The sequence below is a fragment of the Canis aureus genome, chromosome 7, assembly GCF_053574225.1.
Source record: "Canis aureus isolate CA01 chromosome 7, VMU_Caureus_v.1.0, whole genome shotgun sequence".
Lineage (NCBI taxonomy): Eukaryota > Metazoa > Chordata > Mammalia > Carnivora > Canidae > Canis > Canis aureus.
The window spans coordinates 37,624,231-37,641,998 of record NC_135617.1 but is presented as its reverse complement, the minus strand read 5'-3'; the positions used below and the strand labels follow the sequence as shown (position 1 = coordinate 37,641,998).

General features: G+C 35.1%; 1 protein-coding gene and 1 pseudogene across 3 annotated transcripts in view; both read left to right on the top strand.

Annotated features, from left to right (window-relative positions):
• Positions 1–17,768, top strand: part of KCNQ5 (potassium voltage-gated channel subfamily Q member 5) — a 499,459-nt gene that overhangs the window by 74,672 nt on the left and 407,019 nt on the right. The window lies entirely within an intron of this gene.
• On the top strand, positions 8,688–8,786 carry LOC144317920 (U6 spliceosomal RNA; annotated as a pseudogene).

Here is a 17,768-nt window from a genome sequence, read left to right as displayed (position 1 = left end):
ACATTGTTACAATGGTTTTTTTGTATTTTTTTTGTTGGAGTTCAGTTTGCCAACATATAGTATAATGCCCAGTGCTCATCCCATCAAGTGCCCCTCTCAATGCCCATCACCCAGTTACCCCATCCCCAGCCCACCTCCCCTTCCACTACCCCTTGTTCATTTCCCAGAGTTAGGAGTCTCTCATGTTTTGTCACCCTCTCTGATTTTTTCCAATCATTTTCTCTCCTTTCCCCTATGATCCCTTTCACTATTTTTTATATACCCCGTATTTATGAAACCATATGATGATTGTCCTTTTCCGATTGACTTACTTCACTCAGCATAATACCCTCCAGTTCCATCAATGTCAAAGCAGATGGTGGGTATTCGTCATTTCTAATGTATTGTTATAGCGTTGACAGCCTCAAATTCCCTGAAATAAATGATCAGAGGAAGAAGCTTAGTATAAGATAAAAAATGTTGTTCTTCTTGATACTGTTGTCTTAAAAAAGAGGATTTTTGTGTGTGAAAAGTTAAAGAAAAAATAACAAACTATTAAAATGAGGTATTACATTAGCATATATTCTTTTGAAAAGGTATTTGATAAGTACTGTTTAAAGAGCTTGGTTAATTTACTTTGAAACTTTCATTTACTGAGGCAGCAGAAATCAGAAATTAAACATTATAAAATTAAACTTGGTTAAAGTGCCACTGATAGTATAGTTGTATTTTCTCTTTTTAGAATGAATTACTGAGCGGTTCAGAAAAGAAGCACCTTATTGGCCACTGTAAATCTGCCTATTATTATCTTTCCTTTTATTAAAGCAGGAGCATTAAGATATTCTGAGTATAAAATATGAAATGGAAAAGGTGTTTTCCATTTAAGTTTGAGAGATTCTGATAAAGTTAATATTCTATAAAATATCTTGTTTATGACTCAAATTTAAAAGATGTCTGTTCAAAGAATCAAAAAAAAGATTTATTTACTCATCCATTAGACATGTACTGGTTCTTCTCTTTGCCAGACTCTGTAATAGACACTCAGGATGGAGACATGAATTATAACTATCATTCCTTAGAGATTTGCAATACAAGGAGTATAAATAAATCTGTAACCAAATAAATATAGCAGAAATAATATGATGTAGATATGTGTATGGGGTATAGTGAAAGCACGAAGATAGTGATTGTACTTGCCCATGGCCTTGTGATGGGTTCTAAAGTATACATTATATATGCTATAATATAGTCATATACTTGCATGTCTTTATAATTGCAAAAACTTGAGAACAAGTGTTAATGTGTATATATGTACATATTCATATTTTCAATTATGAATATCAGACTAAAATGGTTTCTTTCATATTTTTCCCATGCCCAAATCACTTCTAGATGTTATACTAAGCAAATAATAAAGCACATCAACTCCCATTAAGCAGTAAATTCTTTATTCTAGCAAATTCCTACTGTGACACACTAAATTGGTTCATGATGGCCTTGAAAGTATCATAGTACTTTCCAAAAATATCTAAATTAAAACTAAGGCATAATTTAATCAAAAAGGTGAATGTAACTATTGCAAATGTTCATAAAAAGTACAGAATAGTTATTCTATAGTAACCCACACTATTAGTGATGATAAAGTATCATCTTTATCTGTTCCTTTCTTGTCAAAAGAACCACATGTATTAATTTTCTATGTACATTCATATTCATAAACACGAAGACACTCACACCAACATAATCATTCTGCCTGTATAATACTTAAAATATTTTAGGAGAAATATATTAATTGTTTCTTGGCGTCCATATCAGGGACAGAGATGTCTATGTAATGGTCATGTAAACTATGAGTGTGTGTGCATATGTGTATACCCACTTAGACATGTATACCACCTAGGGAATGGCAATTCAATTTCATAAGTGGTTTTTAAATTTTTGTGTATATTCACAAAGCCTTATCTTCAATTATGGTCACATTGGGGGTTAAGGCTTCAACATATGAATTTGGGGGATGCAGTTCAGTCCCCAACAGAAGCCTCCTCTAATTCCCCATGTTAGGTTAGGCTCTCAGATATCTGTTCTTTTAATACGTGTATTTGTTACAAAGCACTTTGCATAGTTTGTAATAACCAAAGCTGTTTGCCATGTAAAAGATCTGGCCCCTTCCTATTTCTCTGATCTCATCTTCTACCACTCTTTCTCATACTGTATTTCCCTTGCTGATTCTCTAATATGTCAGACAATTCCTGACTGGAATTCTCTTCTCATGACTCATTCCCTCTCTTCATTCAGGTTTCTGTTAAAATATTTTCTGACCACTATGCCTATAAATTTATTACCCTAGCCTCAAAATCTTCTATGCCCTTATAGAACTTAAAACTTAATTTTTCTCCTAGTGCCACCTGCCATGATATCTACTGTCATCTATCTATCTATCTATCTATCTATCTATCTATCTATCATCTACTTTTATTTGCTTGTTGTCTTTTTGCCTCCCAGAATGTGAGCTTCCTAGGGTTTGGCACTGTTATCTTCCAAGTCTAGAATAGGTTCAGAACGCAGAAGCACTCAATACATGTTTTTTGAATGAATGAAAAAAAGTTTATTTGTATGATTATTTGATTTTAGTCTACTTGCCCTATGAGACTGTAATCCCCACCAAACAGGAAGAATGTGTGCTATGCTTACCAGTGATTGGTCACATAAGACTAGTGACTGGTACATGGTATGTTCTTAGTAAATATTTGCTGAATGAACGGGTAAAAAAATAAAAGCAAAAGTGTGCAAGTTTATAAAAAACATCTTGAAACAATTTGCGGAATATGAAGAGAAGCTGTGGCATTTCTAGCTATTTCACAATTCATTTTGATTTAGCAGGGGTGCACCCTCAGTTTAAACATGCTTTTCTGGGCCAAATCTCTGTTAGTGGCCATAAAACTGCCATCAGAGTACTATGAAAATTACGGGAAAAAGAGAAGAACAGTATTTTTATTTCTAGAAATATTTCCTTTCCAAGGACCAAGAGTAATCCCAGATTATTATTTATTTGGATGGTCTTTTAGTTTGCCAATGAATGGAATTCCAGGACTAAATTATTTGAACGTTTTGTATGGTTTGAAATAAAGGTCCTAAAAACAAGGCAGTAAAAGCATACATTTAGAATGACTCCTACTCTAAACCAAGTAATTTTCTCTATGCTTGTTTTATTTTTAGAGAATTTTAAAAGGCAGGAAAACTGATCAATACTATATTTAGATAATGTATTATTTTGGAATGTGCCAAAAATAGATGCAATAATAAAAACTATATATGCAGTATTTTCAATACCTTAGAGAATTGCATCCTTTCTCTTCCAAAATATCCTGGTAGGAACTCGATTACTTATGGGAAAGTACATGAGCCAAAAGAGAAACTATACTTTTGCTATTTTGATTTGTCCCTCCATCTAACAGAAAGTTTGAAAAAAGGGTATTTGTTTAATAAAAATTCAAATCTAATTTTTTTCTGCCTTTGCAATAGGGTAAAATTCCAAATAATTTCATGTATTTTAAGAAGTAATTAGGTGGTAAATGAAGTGGAGGAGTGAGAACCTAATCCAGTAGGAATAGGAAGACGTATGAAAATAGAAAGAGATACCAGGGTTCCATGCACACAGACAAAAGGCCATGTTAGGATTTAGTGAGAAGGTGACTGGCCATTTTCAGGCCACAGAGACATGCTTCAGGAAAAACAAAACCTGCCAACACCTTGATTTGGACATCCAGCCTCCAGAACTGTGAGAAAATAAATTTATATTATTTAAAGCACTCAGTTTGTATTGTTTTGTTATGGAAGCAATAGCAGACTGATAGAACTTCCCCAAGTAGGTGACTTTTGGGCTGAAAACTGAAGGATGTGTAGGAGTTAACTACTTGAAGCAGCATAAGGCAGCAGTATGTGCAAGGGCCCTACATTTGAAAAGTATATAGTGTGTTCGAGATTCTGAAAGCCTGTTGGCCAAAGCTCTGAGAGCAAAGAAGAATCGTACACAGAGAGATGAGAGAGGTTGAGAGAAGACAAATCACACAAAGTCTGATAGGCTCTGTGAAGGATTTTGGCCTTTATCATAAAGGGACTGATATGATCAAAAAACATTTGGCATTTTAAACATCATCTGGCTATGAAAAATTGATTGGAGTAGGGAAAGAGTGAGTGTGGAGAGAAGCACTCTAAAGGTCTCAGAGATGAAGTAGACTGGACTCGAAAGTAGGCAAAAAAGATGGAGAAAAGTGAATTGATACTTGTGGGTAAAGTTGACAGGACAAGGATTACTCCCACATCTCTGGGTCTTGCAGATAGAAGGAAGATGATGCCACTCTTGAGATGGGGAACACTGAATTCATAATTTTATTTCCAAACCTAATCAGTTCCATTTTGAACATGTTGAATTTGAGATGCTTCTAAAATATCTAAGTGGAGAATGAGTAAGTGGATAAATCTGGAGCTCAGAGAACAGATGGAAGCTGGAGATATAAGCTTGGGGTTCACCAGCATATATATAGTAATTGAAACCTGCTATAGTTTTAATTCTCTAGAGACAGAGATTTTATTTGTTTCGTTCACTGATGTATCTCAGGTGCATGAAAAAATGCTGACGGATAATGGAGGCATTCAGTACATATTTTTTGAATGAATGAATGAATGAATGAATGGTCTAAGGAGAACATTTCAGGAAAAGAGAAATGGGTCTAGAAGGAAACCTTGAAGAATGGCAACATTCATAGGTTGAGTAGAACATACAGAGAAACAGCAAAGGAACACTCAGAGACAGGAAGAAAATCAGTCAAGTCTGAGGTACATGATGCCAGGGGGAAATAGTGTTTCAAGAAGAAAGGTGAGTTTATCCTCCGGAGTGAGGTGGCATGCAGCAGCAAGTCTACCTATAAAATAAACACTTCTGAATACTAGCAGCTAAAAAGGCTTTAAAATACTTGAATTTATTTATCACTGTTGTCAATCTTTGAATCAAAAATTTGATTGCTTATGTGCAAGATTTACCGCAGATAATAACAGTCTCTTAGAACCACATCTCTGACACATTCTCAGCATGGGCGTGTATATAATTACATCACCATTCTTTGCATTAAATTATGATCTTAACGACAGTTGCACATAATATATTCAAGTAATAGAATACCAATAGCTTTTCTTGACAAGTTCACTTGAAGTCTTCTCTCTGGATGAAAGCTCAACCACTTATTGCCTTATTGTCTCCTTCCCTCTCTCTTTTTATTTCACTCTGTGCTTCCCTATACTGCATAACAAAGACTTTACCAGCTTCATGCATAACTACATGATGAATCATAATTAAGATTTGAATAAATGATAAAAATAATTTTATTTCGCCACCTATGTACTATCCACAAAAAGATAGACTAATTAATTAAATTTTGTATAATTTGTCTAATCCTAATTATTCTCATATAGATTCTCTGCCTTGCAGAAGAGCTATATGGAACTCTCTGGGGACATTTCTCATCTCATGAACATAGTTTTCTTATAGCTAAATTGGAGTCACAGACCTCAATTTAGAGATCAAGAATATTCAGCAGAAAATCCTACCTCTCCATTTCATCTGCATGGCATCTTCCTTGAGGTAGATAACCCACTTGACTATTAGATGTTATTATCTGTAACAGAATATATAATAAGGAGAAAAGTCATTAATTAGTCCTTGGTTTAGATCTCAACTGTAGATTGTAAATATTTAGTAAAGAATATTTCTTTCTCCCTGCTTTATTTTTCTTCAGTACACTTAACCTACTTGAAATTTTATTATATGTATATTACTTTATTTGGCTTCCAAAGGAAGATAATCCACACGAGAACAAAAACATTGTCTCTCTCGTGTTTGTTGCATCCTCACACTCAAAACTATGCCTAACATATTGTAGGAGCTCGGTAGTATTTACAGAATGAATAAATAAGTAGATGCCTAAAGCCTGTTGGTGGGAGATAGATCTAAAATGCTGATTGAGTTTGCAATTTAGTATGAAATGCAATTCCTGATATCAAGTCACCCTTTTGAAATCCAGGCAACATTTTGGCTTGTTAACATCTTTAACTGACTTCTCCTGTCAGCCCTGCATCTGATGGTTCCACATGAAGATCCAAAAGGTGCTTTGAACTCAAGGTATCCAAAACACCCTTCTTTTTTGTTTTCTACTCCCACTACAACTCCTTTTTTGTTTTCTACAACCCTCTTTTTTGTTTTCTACTCCTACTACTCACACCTACTTCTCCTCAAGGCCTTTCTTATCACCTTTTACATGTTCCTTTGAGTCAAAAACACCTCTCTCTCCTTCAGATATCCAACCAATCACCAAATTCTATGAATTCTGCCTTTACAATGTTTTTTATATCCACCTCCCAAACCATTTGGCCCTGTCCTGGTTCATCGGATAACTAACTCCTGTTTCCTGACAATTGCAATGCCTTCTAAGGACTTCTGGTGCCTCTAGTCTCTTTTTTGTCCAGACAATATTCCATATTCCATACAATCCACACCTAAGTCATGTGAACATTAATTAATCAATAAACAAAATTAATTAAGTTTTTTTTTTAGTGTTCTTTCTAGGCTCAAGAAATAGTCTAAGGCCAAATGGGGCTCTTTATCTCATAGAAAGTCGTAAAGACTAGATATACTCATGTCACTGTCCTTCTCAAAAATGTTCAAAGACTTACCATTTATAGTGTGTAAAACTTAATCCCTTAAGATGATATTCCCAAACCCTCTTCTTGCCTTTCTAGTTTTATCTCACATCCTTCCAAAACACAAACACTTCATCTACTTCCTCTGTTGTTTCCAGAAGAGGTATGCACTTCCATCCTGAGTTGTCTTTCATCATCTCATCCCTCTAACTGGAATGATTTCCTCTTTCCCCTTACACATGTGATAAAATCCCATTCATTCTTAGATGCCTAACTCAAATGTCTGTTCACCTGTGAACCATTGTCCACTACCACAGGAAGAATTAAGTCTTTTTGATCAGAGACTTCATTTATTCCTCTGTAAGTGCACTTACTTCTGCTGTGGAGTAGGTTCTGAGCACCTTAAAGACACATGCTCTTGGTGAGTCCATCTTTTTACTTAAAGCTTCTTATTACTAAGCCTTAATTTCTCTACTTATTTGATATTTCAAGTTTATATGAAATTATATTCCTAAGGAGTTCCTAGGTTCCCTCCAATATGTTCTATAAAATGCGAGCCACAATTGTACAGTGCTAGAGTAAGTGCTGTGCTCTGTTTCTCTAAAGTTCTCAGTCTTTGAGCTGTAGCACAAGGAGCTTTGTACAGCCCATTTGGTAGGAAGGCTTACACCAACTTCAAAGTTCAAAATGGAAATGGATCCTCTACTAAACTGAACAGGACCCTCATATAACGTCCTATGCAATATAGTTGAATACTTTCCTTTTTTTCTCTGACATAGCTCAGAAGCAGTTGCCTTTGTACTTTATGCCTGATATTGTGTGATTACATAAAAATCATTTTTTTCATAAATATGAGTAGTGTTAACCTTGGGTATTATTTGGTAGCTACTGTGATTTCACTAATGACCATCAATTCAGAGCTTAATTGTCAATTAATATATGCCAGAGTGCCATATACTGGCTAATTTCCGTCAGTTTCTACATGATAACTGCTAATGTCAAGGCAGTTCAAAAATAGCAAAAACTTGATTTCCCCTTAATATCCTGAGAATCATATTCATGGGCACCAGGGAGTCTGGACAATAAATCTGATGGATTCTTGCCATAATATTTAGAATAAACAAATTAATGCTACAAACAGTTTTCTTACAGAAGATAATAAAGGAAATGGGCAAACAAAAAGAAATGTTTTTGAGGAAAAATAGAGCTTCTGTGAGCAGATGAATTGCTTTTGTAAATTAGATGGAACTTTTTAAATGTAGGCAAGATTTTTTTTAATTATACAGTTTAGCTAAATAATGTAGTATCTGTTCCTATCATTAAATAGTTGTCTTTCTATTGGGGCCAAAATTGATGTTTAAGTATATTTTATGACAGAGAAGTGTTTGCCAAATTATTTACTAGTAAATATTTCTTTAATTGGACTGAAGTGAGTGAGAGTGCGATTCATCCCTAAAGTGGCCAATTTCAAGCAGGTCATTGCAGGGTGAGTGTGAAGATTAACTCCCATCTCTGTACCTACCAGTGAGATCATTAAAGAACACGTGTGATGCTTGTAGCACACAAACTAGCCAGTATAAGAGTATATTCACAGTACAATAAGGTTCTCCCAACCTGTCTCCACATTAGATTCCTTGAGGCTCTGGCTTTCTTTCACCTTTCAGATTTCAGGTGTTGATCACAGTTCTGGTCTTATACACTGCAGGCTTTCAATGAATGTTTGCCTTTTGATTATTACAAAGGCTTTCTTGATACAGAGGTTCAGATAATAACCTGAAGCATGGGATGAAATGGGTGATGAGTGGAAGAAGCCAATTCTAAATTTTGCTGAGATCAACTCCTGCCCTCACATAGTAGTGAGCCTCTTTGGTACCTCACTAAAATGTAAAGAGGTACCTCACTAAAATGTAAAGAGGATAGAGCCTCCTCCTGACTGAAGCCATGTACTGGCTTAATAGACTATGTAATTTATTTTTTGTGTTTTTGGTTTTTTTTAATAAAAATCGTATGTTTTTGTGCTCATTTCAGCAGCATACATACTAAAATTAGAATGATACAGAAAAGTTAGCATGCACAAGGTTGACATGCAAATTTGTGAAGCAATCTTTAGTTTTATAAGAAATATCGTTGATATGTAACAACTTTGTATGATGACAGAAGGTAACTAGATTTATCTTGGTGATCATTTTGTAATGTATACAAATTTGAATCACTATGCTGTACACCTGAAACTAGTATTATATATCATGTCAACTACACTTCAGTTTAAAAAAGAGATCTCATGAACAACAGGTGTTCAAGAGTTCCTTTCCTTAAGATATTGTGAATCAGATTTTGTGAAGTTGAGCCAAATAATTTCAGAGTACAGTACCTAACTTACTCCTCTCAGATAATCTACATAAAATACAATATTGCTAAACAAATTCTGGTTTTAGACTAAAAAGTGTATATTTAAGATGTATAATATGATGTTTTGATATACATATATCATAGTGAAATGAATACTATAATCAAGATAATTAATATATCCATCTCCTCACATAGTTACCTTTTCTTTTTTTTTTTTTTCATAGTTACCTTTTCTGTGTGTGTAGTGAGAACACCTACAAATTTCCAGTATACAATGCTGTGTTGTTAATTTTAGGCACCATACTGTACATTAGATCTCTAGTACTTATTCATCCTGTGGAACTGCTTACTTTGAAATATAGACACACCCAAATTAAAAAAAAGGGAAATCAATTATAAGATGACATTTATGAAATATTTTTAAAATAATATTTGGTTTTATGCAATCATATTTTAATGACAATTAGATAATCCAATAGTATGAAATTCTAGTGATATCTCATACTGAGTTCTTAAAAAGAATAATTCTTTCACAGTATCTGAATACCCTCATAGAATGGAAATTTTTCAAGTCTTGAGAAATCTTGTATCTAAAAATAATTTTCCTCTGTAGCATATATTGATTGTAGCCAATCAATTGATTAGCTATATAAGATATGGTATGTGTGTGCAGTCATATGTTTTTATTCATTTATTACTTATGAATGAACTATCATAACTGTAGCATATATCAAATTCAGAAGTTCACAATTGGTATTTGTGGTATAATTACTTTTATATTGTTACATGTAAAATCATGAAAACATATTTGAGATTGTAATTGAGCACCTATTTTAAGTTAATAAGAACTCTTGTATAAAAAAAAAAAGAACTCTTGTACAGTTTAAGGATGAAATACAGTGAGAACATTTGTCTTGTAACATTAGAGTCCGCATCCAGAAACATTATGTGTATCATAGTGTTGCTATCTTAAACTTTACATATCTTTCCTGTTCTTTTACTTAATGCAGACATTTTTATAACATAATACACATATTTAAAGAAAGTACATTAGCATATTTTAATAACTTAAAACAATAATTTTATGAATGTCACCTAATAAATGAAACCTCTATTCTAAAAAATTCTTAAATTATATTTAAATATCAAGAAGTCTTATTATCAGGGGTTTGACATAAACAAACAAATAGCAAACTACATATGTCTATTTGTAAGAAAGACCTAAAAATTAAAGGAAGTGATGTAAAGAATTGGTTGTGAGGGAGGCAGAATTCCAAGTTGAATTTAAAGAACTAGATCAGATCGAACACGGGTCAATTCTGTTTTCTATAGACCCTCTAGGGGACATAGTTCCTAAATATTTTAAATTTTAATACATTTACTACAGGGGATCCCTGGGTGGCTCAGCGGTTTAGCACCTGCCTTCAGCCCAGGGTCTGATCCTGGAGACCTGGGATCGAGTCCCATGTCGGGCTCCCTGCATGGAGCCTGCTTCTCCCTCTGCCTATGTCTCTGCCTCTCTCTCTCTCTGTGTGTTTTTCATGAATAAATAAATAAAATCTAAAAAAATAATACATTTAATACATTGTATTAGTTTATAGATTATTTTATCTCTATTATTAAAATTATGTTTCACTTCTAAATATGTAATTTTGAAAGGTTTGCAGCCATGCCTTATGTCTGATTTCTTTAGTGCAAAAAAGAATATAATATTCTTTTAAGAATGCATCTTTAAACGATAAGATATTGAGATTTAAAAATACATACATTTCAATATCATAATAGAGTTGATCTTAACAATAGTTACCATAATAAATTTTCTAATTACTCAAATGATATTACTATTATTCAGAATTATTTCAGAGCTTTTCTTTGGATTTGCCTTTATAACCAAGTTATGAAACACATAAAAAAATTTCTAATATGTTACAGTTGTATCTTGTTCTTAACCCAAATGTCATTGCCCACCTTGATTATTTGTATTGTTATCATAAGGGACTCCAAATGTCCTTTTACAGTCTCCTAAAATAAAATTCATTCTTTGAGTATATTTAAAAGAATGGGACACAGTTCCAAAGGAAATTAAAAAGTACTTTTGAAATATTTAAAAGACTGCTCATGAAAATAATTGTGTAATCTCACAAAGTAACTGTTTTATAAAGGAAATTGATTGGCTGTATAAGATATGGTATGTGTGTGCAGTCCTATGTTTTTATTCATTTATTACTTATGAATGAACTATCATAATAGCATAAAAACTATTCTTAGCATCAAAAAGACATTTAAAATGTTTCTCTTTTTGTTACAAAGTTTGTTTTTTTTTCTTAATTGAATATTCATTTGGCTTTTTTGCAATAGCAAAAGCAGCAGGTGAAACCCTGCTTTAGAGGCTTCTCCATGGTCTTTAGTTAATTAATTAATATTAATTAATTGTTAATCTCATTAGAAGCTTTAATTGTTAATTAACATTAATTTAATTGTTAATTTCATTAGAAGCTTTACTTTTTGCAAATCAATTCTGGGCACCACATTTGGTAAAGGCTGGGTCTATAGCCACAAGATTAAATTTATTTTCACATTTTTATGACATAAATACGACCACATCTGTTTGATTTGCTGATATATTGCTGTCATAAATATCCATTATATAGAAGGTGTTCAATTACTGTCTGCTGAGTGGATGTCAGACACACACCTTGTCATTTTTAAGTCTCCTAAAAATGTTATTTTAGAGACATGTTCAACTTTGGTGAGGTGAGAGAAAACTGTATCTTAATCAAAGCAACCTTTAGAGAAGAGTTTGCAGGGATGCTTATATATAAAACATAAACCTCTTATTCTACTTTAGCCACTGTTCCCCAGTGCCATCTCAAAGCAGCAATTTAAATTCATTTATGCATTTCATCAACACAGTGTTTATTAAACAGCTACTATAAGCCTAAGAGTATTCTAGGGACTGGGAAAATAGCTATAAACAAAATAGACCTCCCATGGAGTTTGCATTTTAATGGGGGCAAATGATGATTCTTGAAGATATTGTATTTGTGAGCATTTTTCTGATTATTGACAAAACATGAATAATGATCCCAATGTTGTGGGGTCTCACTGGCATAACTTGGTGAGCTTCATAAACTGTATCACAAAAAAGAGTGCTGCTTACCCAGTTTAAGCAATCTAGACAATTTGGATGCCTAACACCTAGTGTTCTTTCACCAGTGCTGTAATGATTTGCTTAAGAGGAATGGTTGACCACTTTGAACTCACCAGGAGTTACCAAATAATGTCTTCACTGGGATATCATTCTTGGATGACATATACTTTTAGAAAACAGCACATGTGAAATGTTAGTATAGGAACAGTTATTTTTGGCACAATCTTTAAGGCTTTGGGCTTTTTCTTAGCGTTGGCCACATACTTAAAGAGTGATGACAGCATCACCTGAGTCCTTAACTTAGAATCCATCTCCATGAGGCTGCCGCTAGATATTTTAATGTGCATTTAAACCACAGAAATAAAAACTGAGTGAATACTTTTGTTTATGCATTTACAAATGAGTTTCTCTAAAAACATGAAAAAATCCTCCTAGCACTAAGGAGGTGTTTGAGAAATTGTTTTTTGAAGACCATTTGTTTAGTAGATATTCACTTAGCTTTTATAGTTCAGTATTAAAAACAGTAGCTAGAGTCCTGCCTTGGAATGTTCCCTAGCATAACCTCTCGTGACTCTCTTTCTTGCAAATATCACACTACCAATCACTTCCCATAAATCTCTATGTTCCACATGTGCACCCCTTCCAAACCTTACAGCCACCCCCAAGCACACAAAATGTATAAAGTACCTGTATGTTCTTACTGATTTGCTTTGGCTAACAGCAATGAAGAGCCCTCTCTTCCTTGCTTTACAATGCTAAAAATTTCCCTTGAGTAGCTTTCCTGAGAAACTGAGGTTGCCCTGGCAGCCAGCATTTTTTTTTTCTAGATTCCTTTTGATAACCATGATCTTATAAAAGAGCTCCTCTGAACTGATCTCTAAGAGAGCTTGAATAGTTATGTTGTGAACGTGGGCCTCATCCTTTGCTGGTCTGCCTACTCTGCTTGCCACTTTTCCATCAGCAGTTGGTGGCATTCAGCAGCAGCTGCCTTATCTTTATCTTGCTTTTCACTTGAAGATTTGGGAGCTAAGCCAGGTCTTGAGATTGTTCCCTTCTGCTTCTTCTTACGGTCTTATTTGAAATCCTTTCATATATTTGTGGGGGCACCCAGACAAGAAAGGACAAAAACATGACAGTTTTTCCCACTCCCCAATATAAGTCCCATTTTTAGGCCTGCTTTTATAATTGGTAGTGTTTCTCATCAGTTGCTCTTTTTGTATTGAGATGTAAAAATATTCTAGTTTTGTTTTCTAAAAATAGCTTCTAAGAAATAATTCAAACATGGATGTAAAATGCAGTTAGTTGAAAAAAAAAGAGATACTACTGGAATCAGGGGAAAATGTATTCATTCATTTATTCATTCATTCATTCAAAAACTATTGAGCATCTACTATTTGGTTGGGTCTGTGGGGCATGCAAAGATGAACAAGACATAATTGTACTCCCTTAAAACATGCAATCTACGTGGAAAAATTGCAATCTTGCCCTGTACCAGCAGGTATCTGAATTCCACGCAGATTTTTAGACCCCTACTATGCTAGGTTTTCTAATGGAAAGTGTTATTCTTTCTTCCCTTGGAGAAGGCTAATACTCTCTTCTCTCCCCAAAGATGAAGGACATTGAGGTAGAAGACAGAGGTAGAGACCTCTCTAGACATTAGGCATCCCTTGCTGTTCTAGTCCACCTTATTTTGCTTCCAAAAATAACCCTGCTCCAAAGCCCCTCCTCTTGTAGGTTCTTCTGTGTACATACTAAAACTTAAGTAAGAAAAAAAAAAAGAATGAAAAATTTTAAGTAACTGAATTCCAGCTATATACCAGCAATATTTCATTCAATTCTCACACCAGTGAGATGAGGCAGATATTTTCCTGATAAAAAATCTGGGTACTGAATGCCCAAACCAAGTCAGGATTCAAAGCCAGGTCTATGTGACTCCAAACCCATACTCACTTTTTTTAGTGTTATAACTTTGTGGCATCCTGCTTAGAGGTCCTTCTCTGAAGGTGGCATTTTTTCTTGGCAGTGGTGTCCCCGTGGGCCCTTTAAGGGTAGTTCTCATAGGTTCCTCTCTAGTGTCGCTGATGACTTCTTTGCTTCCTTGAGCAATTCCTCAGAGATTGGACAGCACAGTGTTACTCTGCCATTATCATGTCCGGAATCCTCTAGTGCTGGCAGCAGTTCCCTAGGCCTCTCCCAAGGTACTTCCTCAAGGATAGACACCCTTGACTTAGGCCTTCCTGGCTTTATGGCATACAGCCAGGATCTATCATTCATTGTCTCAGACCACTGAAGGATGTGGCAAGAATCTCAAAGTCCTCTTAATTCCCATCCTTCCTATGCCTGATACATAACTAAAATCTGGTGGTGACTCAGTAAATGTTGAGTCAATGTTAGAGACATGATCCAAAGCCATCTATTTGTCTGGTACCCGAGGCAGTGCTCACTATCATTCCTCCATTTGGCCTCTAAAGTGTCCTTTGTCCCATACTAAGAAGCTTCAGAACCTGTACATTTTAGTCACTGTATCAGCTTTTTATAGTTTCAGTATCCTATCAATTGCTTTTTACTGCTATAAAAGTGAGTGCACAGCTCACTTAACCTTCTGGTAGGTTTGCTGCTTTTAATCTGCCGTGGAATGGATGCTTTTTCACATTTTATCTAAAATGAGAGATGACAAAGGCTCCTAAGGAAGGACTTCTGTGCATTCACCTAAGTTTCTGAATCTATCAAATTCTTGCCTGTTCTGAGAAATTTTTTTTGCTTCCTCCTTGACTCAGTTACATCATGTTAGTTGTGTTGCTGTACCCTTGGAATAAGTGGTAAAGGATTTTTTTCTTTTCCCTTTATTCCCACAGATTCTAGGTAAGGTATAAGCATGTAATTTCCTTCCATTTCTTTCTTATTTAGCCATTTTTAAGCCAAAGAACTTTCTGATGATATAAAGAAGTCCTTTTTCAGGAAAGCATGATCAAATCAATGTGGAGTGATTTGTGATGTTTGATGTGCTTCATTAATTGCTATAACATAAAACTCCTGGAAGTATAAAACAATGAGGATCTTAGAGATTATTTTGTCTGGCCCTTTTATTTTCCAATCAGAAAAATGTAGTAGACCATGAAGATGAAGGGCTGTGTTCAAGGTTCCAGAGATAGTGGGCCTAGAGCCAGGATAAAATCCCAACCACCGATTCTTAGTTCATTGTTCTCCCTCTCTCCATTCTTATTTCTTCTTCTTAGAATCAGGTATATCTATTAAATGATTATAGATTTTTTAAAAGATTTTATTTATTCATCACACACACACACACACAGAGAGAGAGAGGTAGAGACACAGGCAGAGGGAGAAGCAGGCTCCATGCAGGGACCCTGATGTGGGACTCGATCCCGGGACTCCAGGATCACGCCCTGGGCCGAAGGCAGGCACTAAACCGCTGAGCCACCCAGAGATCCCCCGATTATAGACTTTATATTTAAATTTATGAGTATAGTGGTTTCTATCCTGTTGGTTAGTGTCCTGCAGAGGATAAAGCAGCGAAGTAGGAAGTGTATAAATTTAGAACCCAGATATACAGGGACCAAATATCAGTTCAGTCATTTTCTGCTGTGAATTTGGACAAGCTGTTTAATCCTCTAAACTTTAGTTTTCTCATCTGCAAAACAGAGCTTATAATAATAACAACCATGGAGTGAGAGTTAAATGAATTGATTACTATATAGTGCTGAGAACTGTGCCTGGCCCATAGTAGATATTCAATAAGAGAGATGCACAAGAATTATCAGGTGTCAAAAAAAAAAAAAAAGAATTATCAGGTGTCTTCTCTTTTATCTAAAACAGCTACCTGTTTTCCCTATAAACTTAAAATAATGACTTTTTGTTATATGGCTATTACTTTAGGTTTTTGATAAGTCCCACAAACAAGTTTATAAATAGGTTTAAAGTGTGCATTTGATTTTCATAGTCTTTTTGTTTTTTAATCTGGATCTGATTCTCTGAATGAAGCTTCAGAGAAGTGAGTGTGTGTTTACAAAGGCATTTAAGTGTCATAGACTAGCATTTCTTAAAGCATGGTCTTAGATCACTCGCATAAGAATCATTTGGGAGAGAAAAAAAAAAAGAATCATTTGGGAGGCTGGGTTTCAAAAAAAGGAAGATTTCTGGACTTCACTATAGACCTGATGAATGAGAACTCTAATTATGAAAGGGCCCAGGAATCTCTATTTTATGACAAACTCAAAATTTGATTTTCATACACTCTAATTACTGAGAACCACCACTATGGATGAATCGGGTTTTGTTTTTTTTTTTTTTAGATTTATTTTTTGAGAGAGAAAGAGAGAGTGCACGAGCAGGAAGAATGGCAGAGAGAAAGGGAGATATTCCCAAGCAGATTCCATGCTGGCACAGAACCCAACTTGGGGCTCGATCCCACTACCCTGAGATCATTACCTGAGCTGAAACCAAGAGTCAGATGTCCAACCAACTAAACCACCCAGGCACCCCCATATGAATCATCTTAAATGTCAGATTACTTAACCTAAAATATTACTTCATTATGCTATTTCCTTGTTTTTGCTAATCTCCAGTTTGGCAAGGAGGGATGTCCACTATCAGGTTGTGTGTACTTGTCTATGTTGTCTTGTGATGAGGTGAAAATGTCTGCCAAAAGATGTCCATGTCCTAATAGCCAGAATTTGGAAATAAGGTACCTTAGAATATGGCAAAAGAACTTTGCAGAAGTACTTAAATTAAGGATCATGTGATGGACATTATCCTGGCTATCAAGGTGAGTCCATGTAATCAGAATGGTATTCGTAAGAGAGACAAGATGATCAGATAGAATGTGAAGATAGAAGCAAGAGATTGGAATGATGACAGGAAGGAGTCCTGAGCCAATGCATGCAACATCTAGTAGCTGAGAAAGGAAAGGAAACAAATTCTCCCCTCACGGCCTCCAGAAGGAACCAACCCTGCTGACACCTTGACTTTAGCCCAGCAAGAGTAATTTTGGACTTCCAATTTCTAGAACCATGAATTACTAGATCTGTGCTCCTTTAATGTAACATATTTTGTTGCAGCAGCAATAGAAAACTAATACCTTGGTTTTCTACAACTGCTCATCTTTTCTGATCCTTGGCTCCTCTTTCACTGGTTCTTGCACTCTCCCTCAACCTGGTCTTGTGCTATCTCATCTCTGAACTGTGCTCACTTTTCACCCACCAAGGATACACTTTTTGTTGTTGTTCTCCTTCTGTCAGTTCAACTACTTTTTCAAAGATCCTTTCTCCTATTTGCATAAGAACCTTCCTTGACACTCCCAGGCAGGAGTTATTTTCCCTTTTCTGAAGTTGAGAGGCAATCAAGACCTGCAATTTATTGTGCATCCAGTTATGAAAATCCCCATCTGGGAATGGGTAAGCACAAAATCTTTCAAATCAGAATTCCTAGGTTTGGATCCTGATTCTACCACAACTACCTCAGAAAAGTTCCTTAAGCCCTCAAAGTCTCTGTCTTCATTTCTGCCAACCTCAGAAGATTGTGAAGTCTAGAGATGCTTCACATAAAAATGAGTTGGCATGATGACTAAATCAGAGTAAGG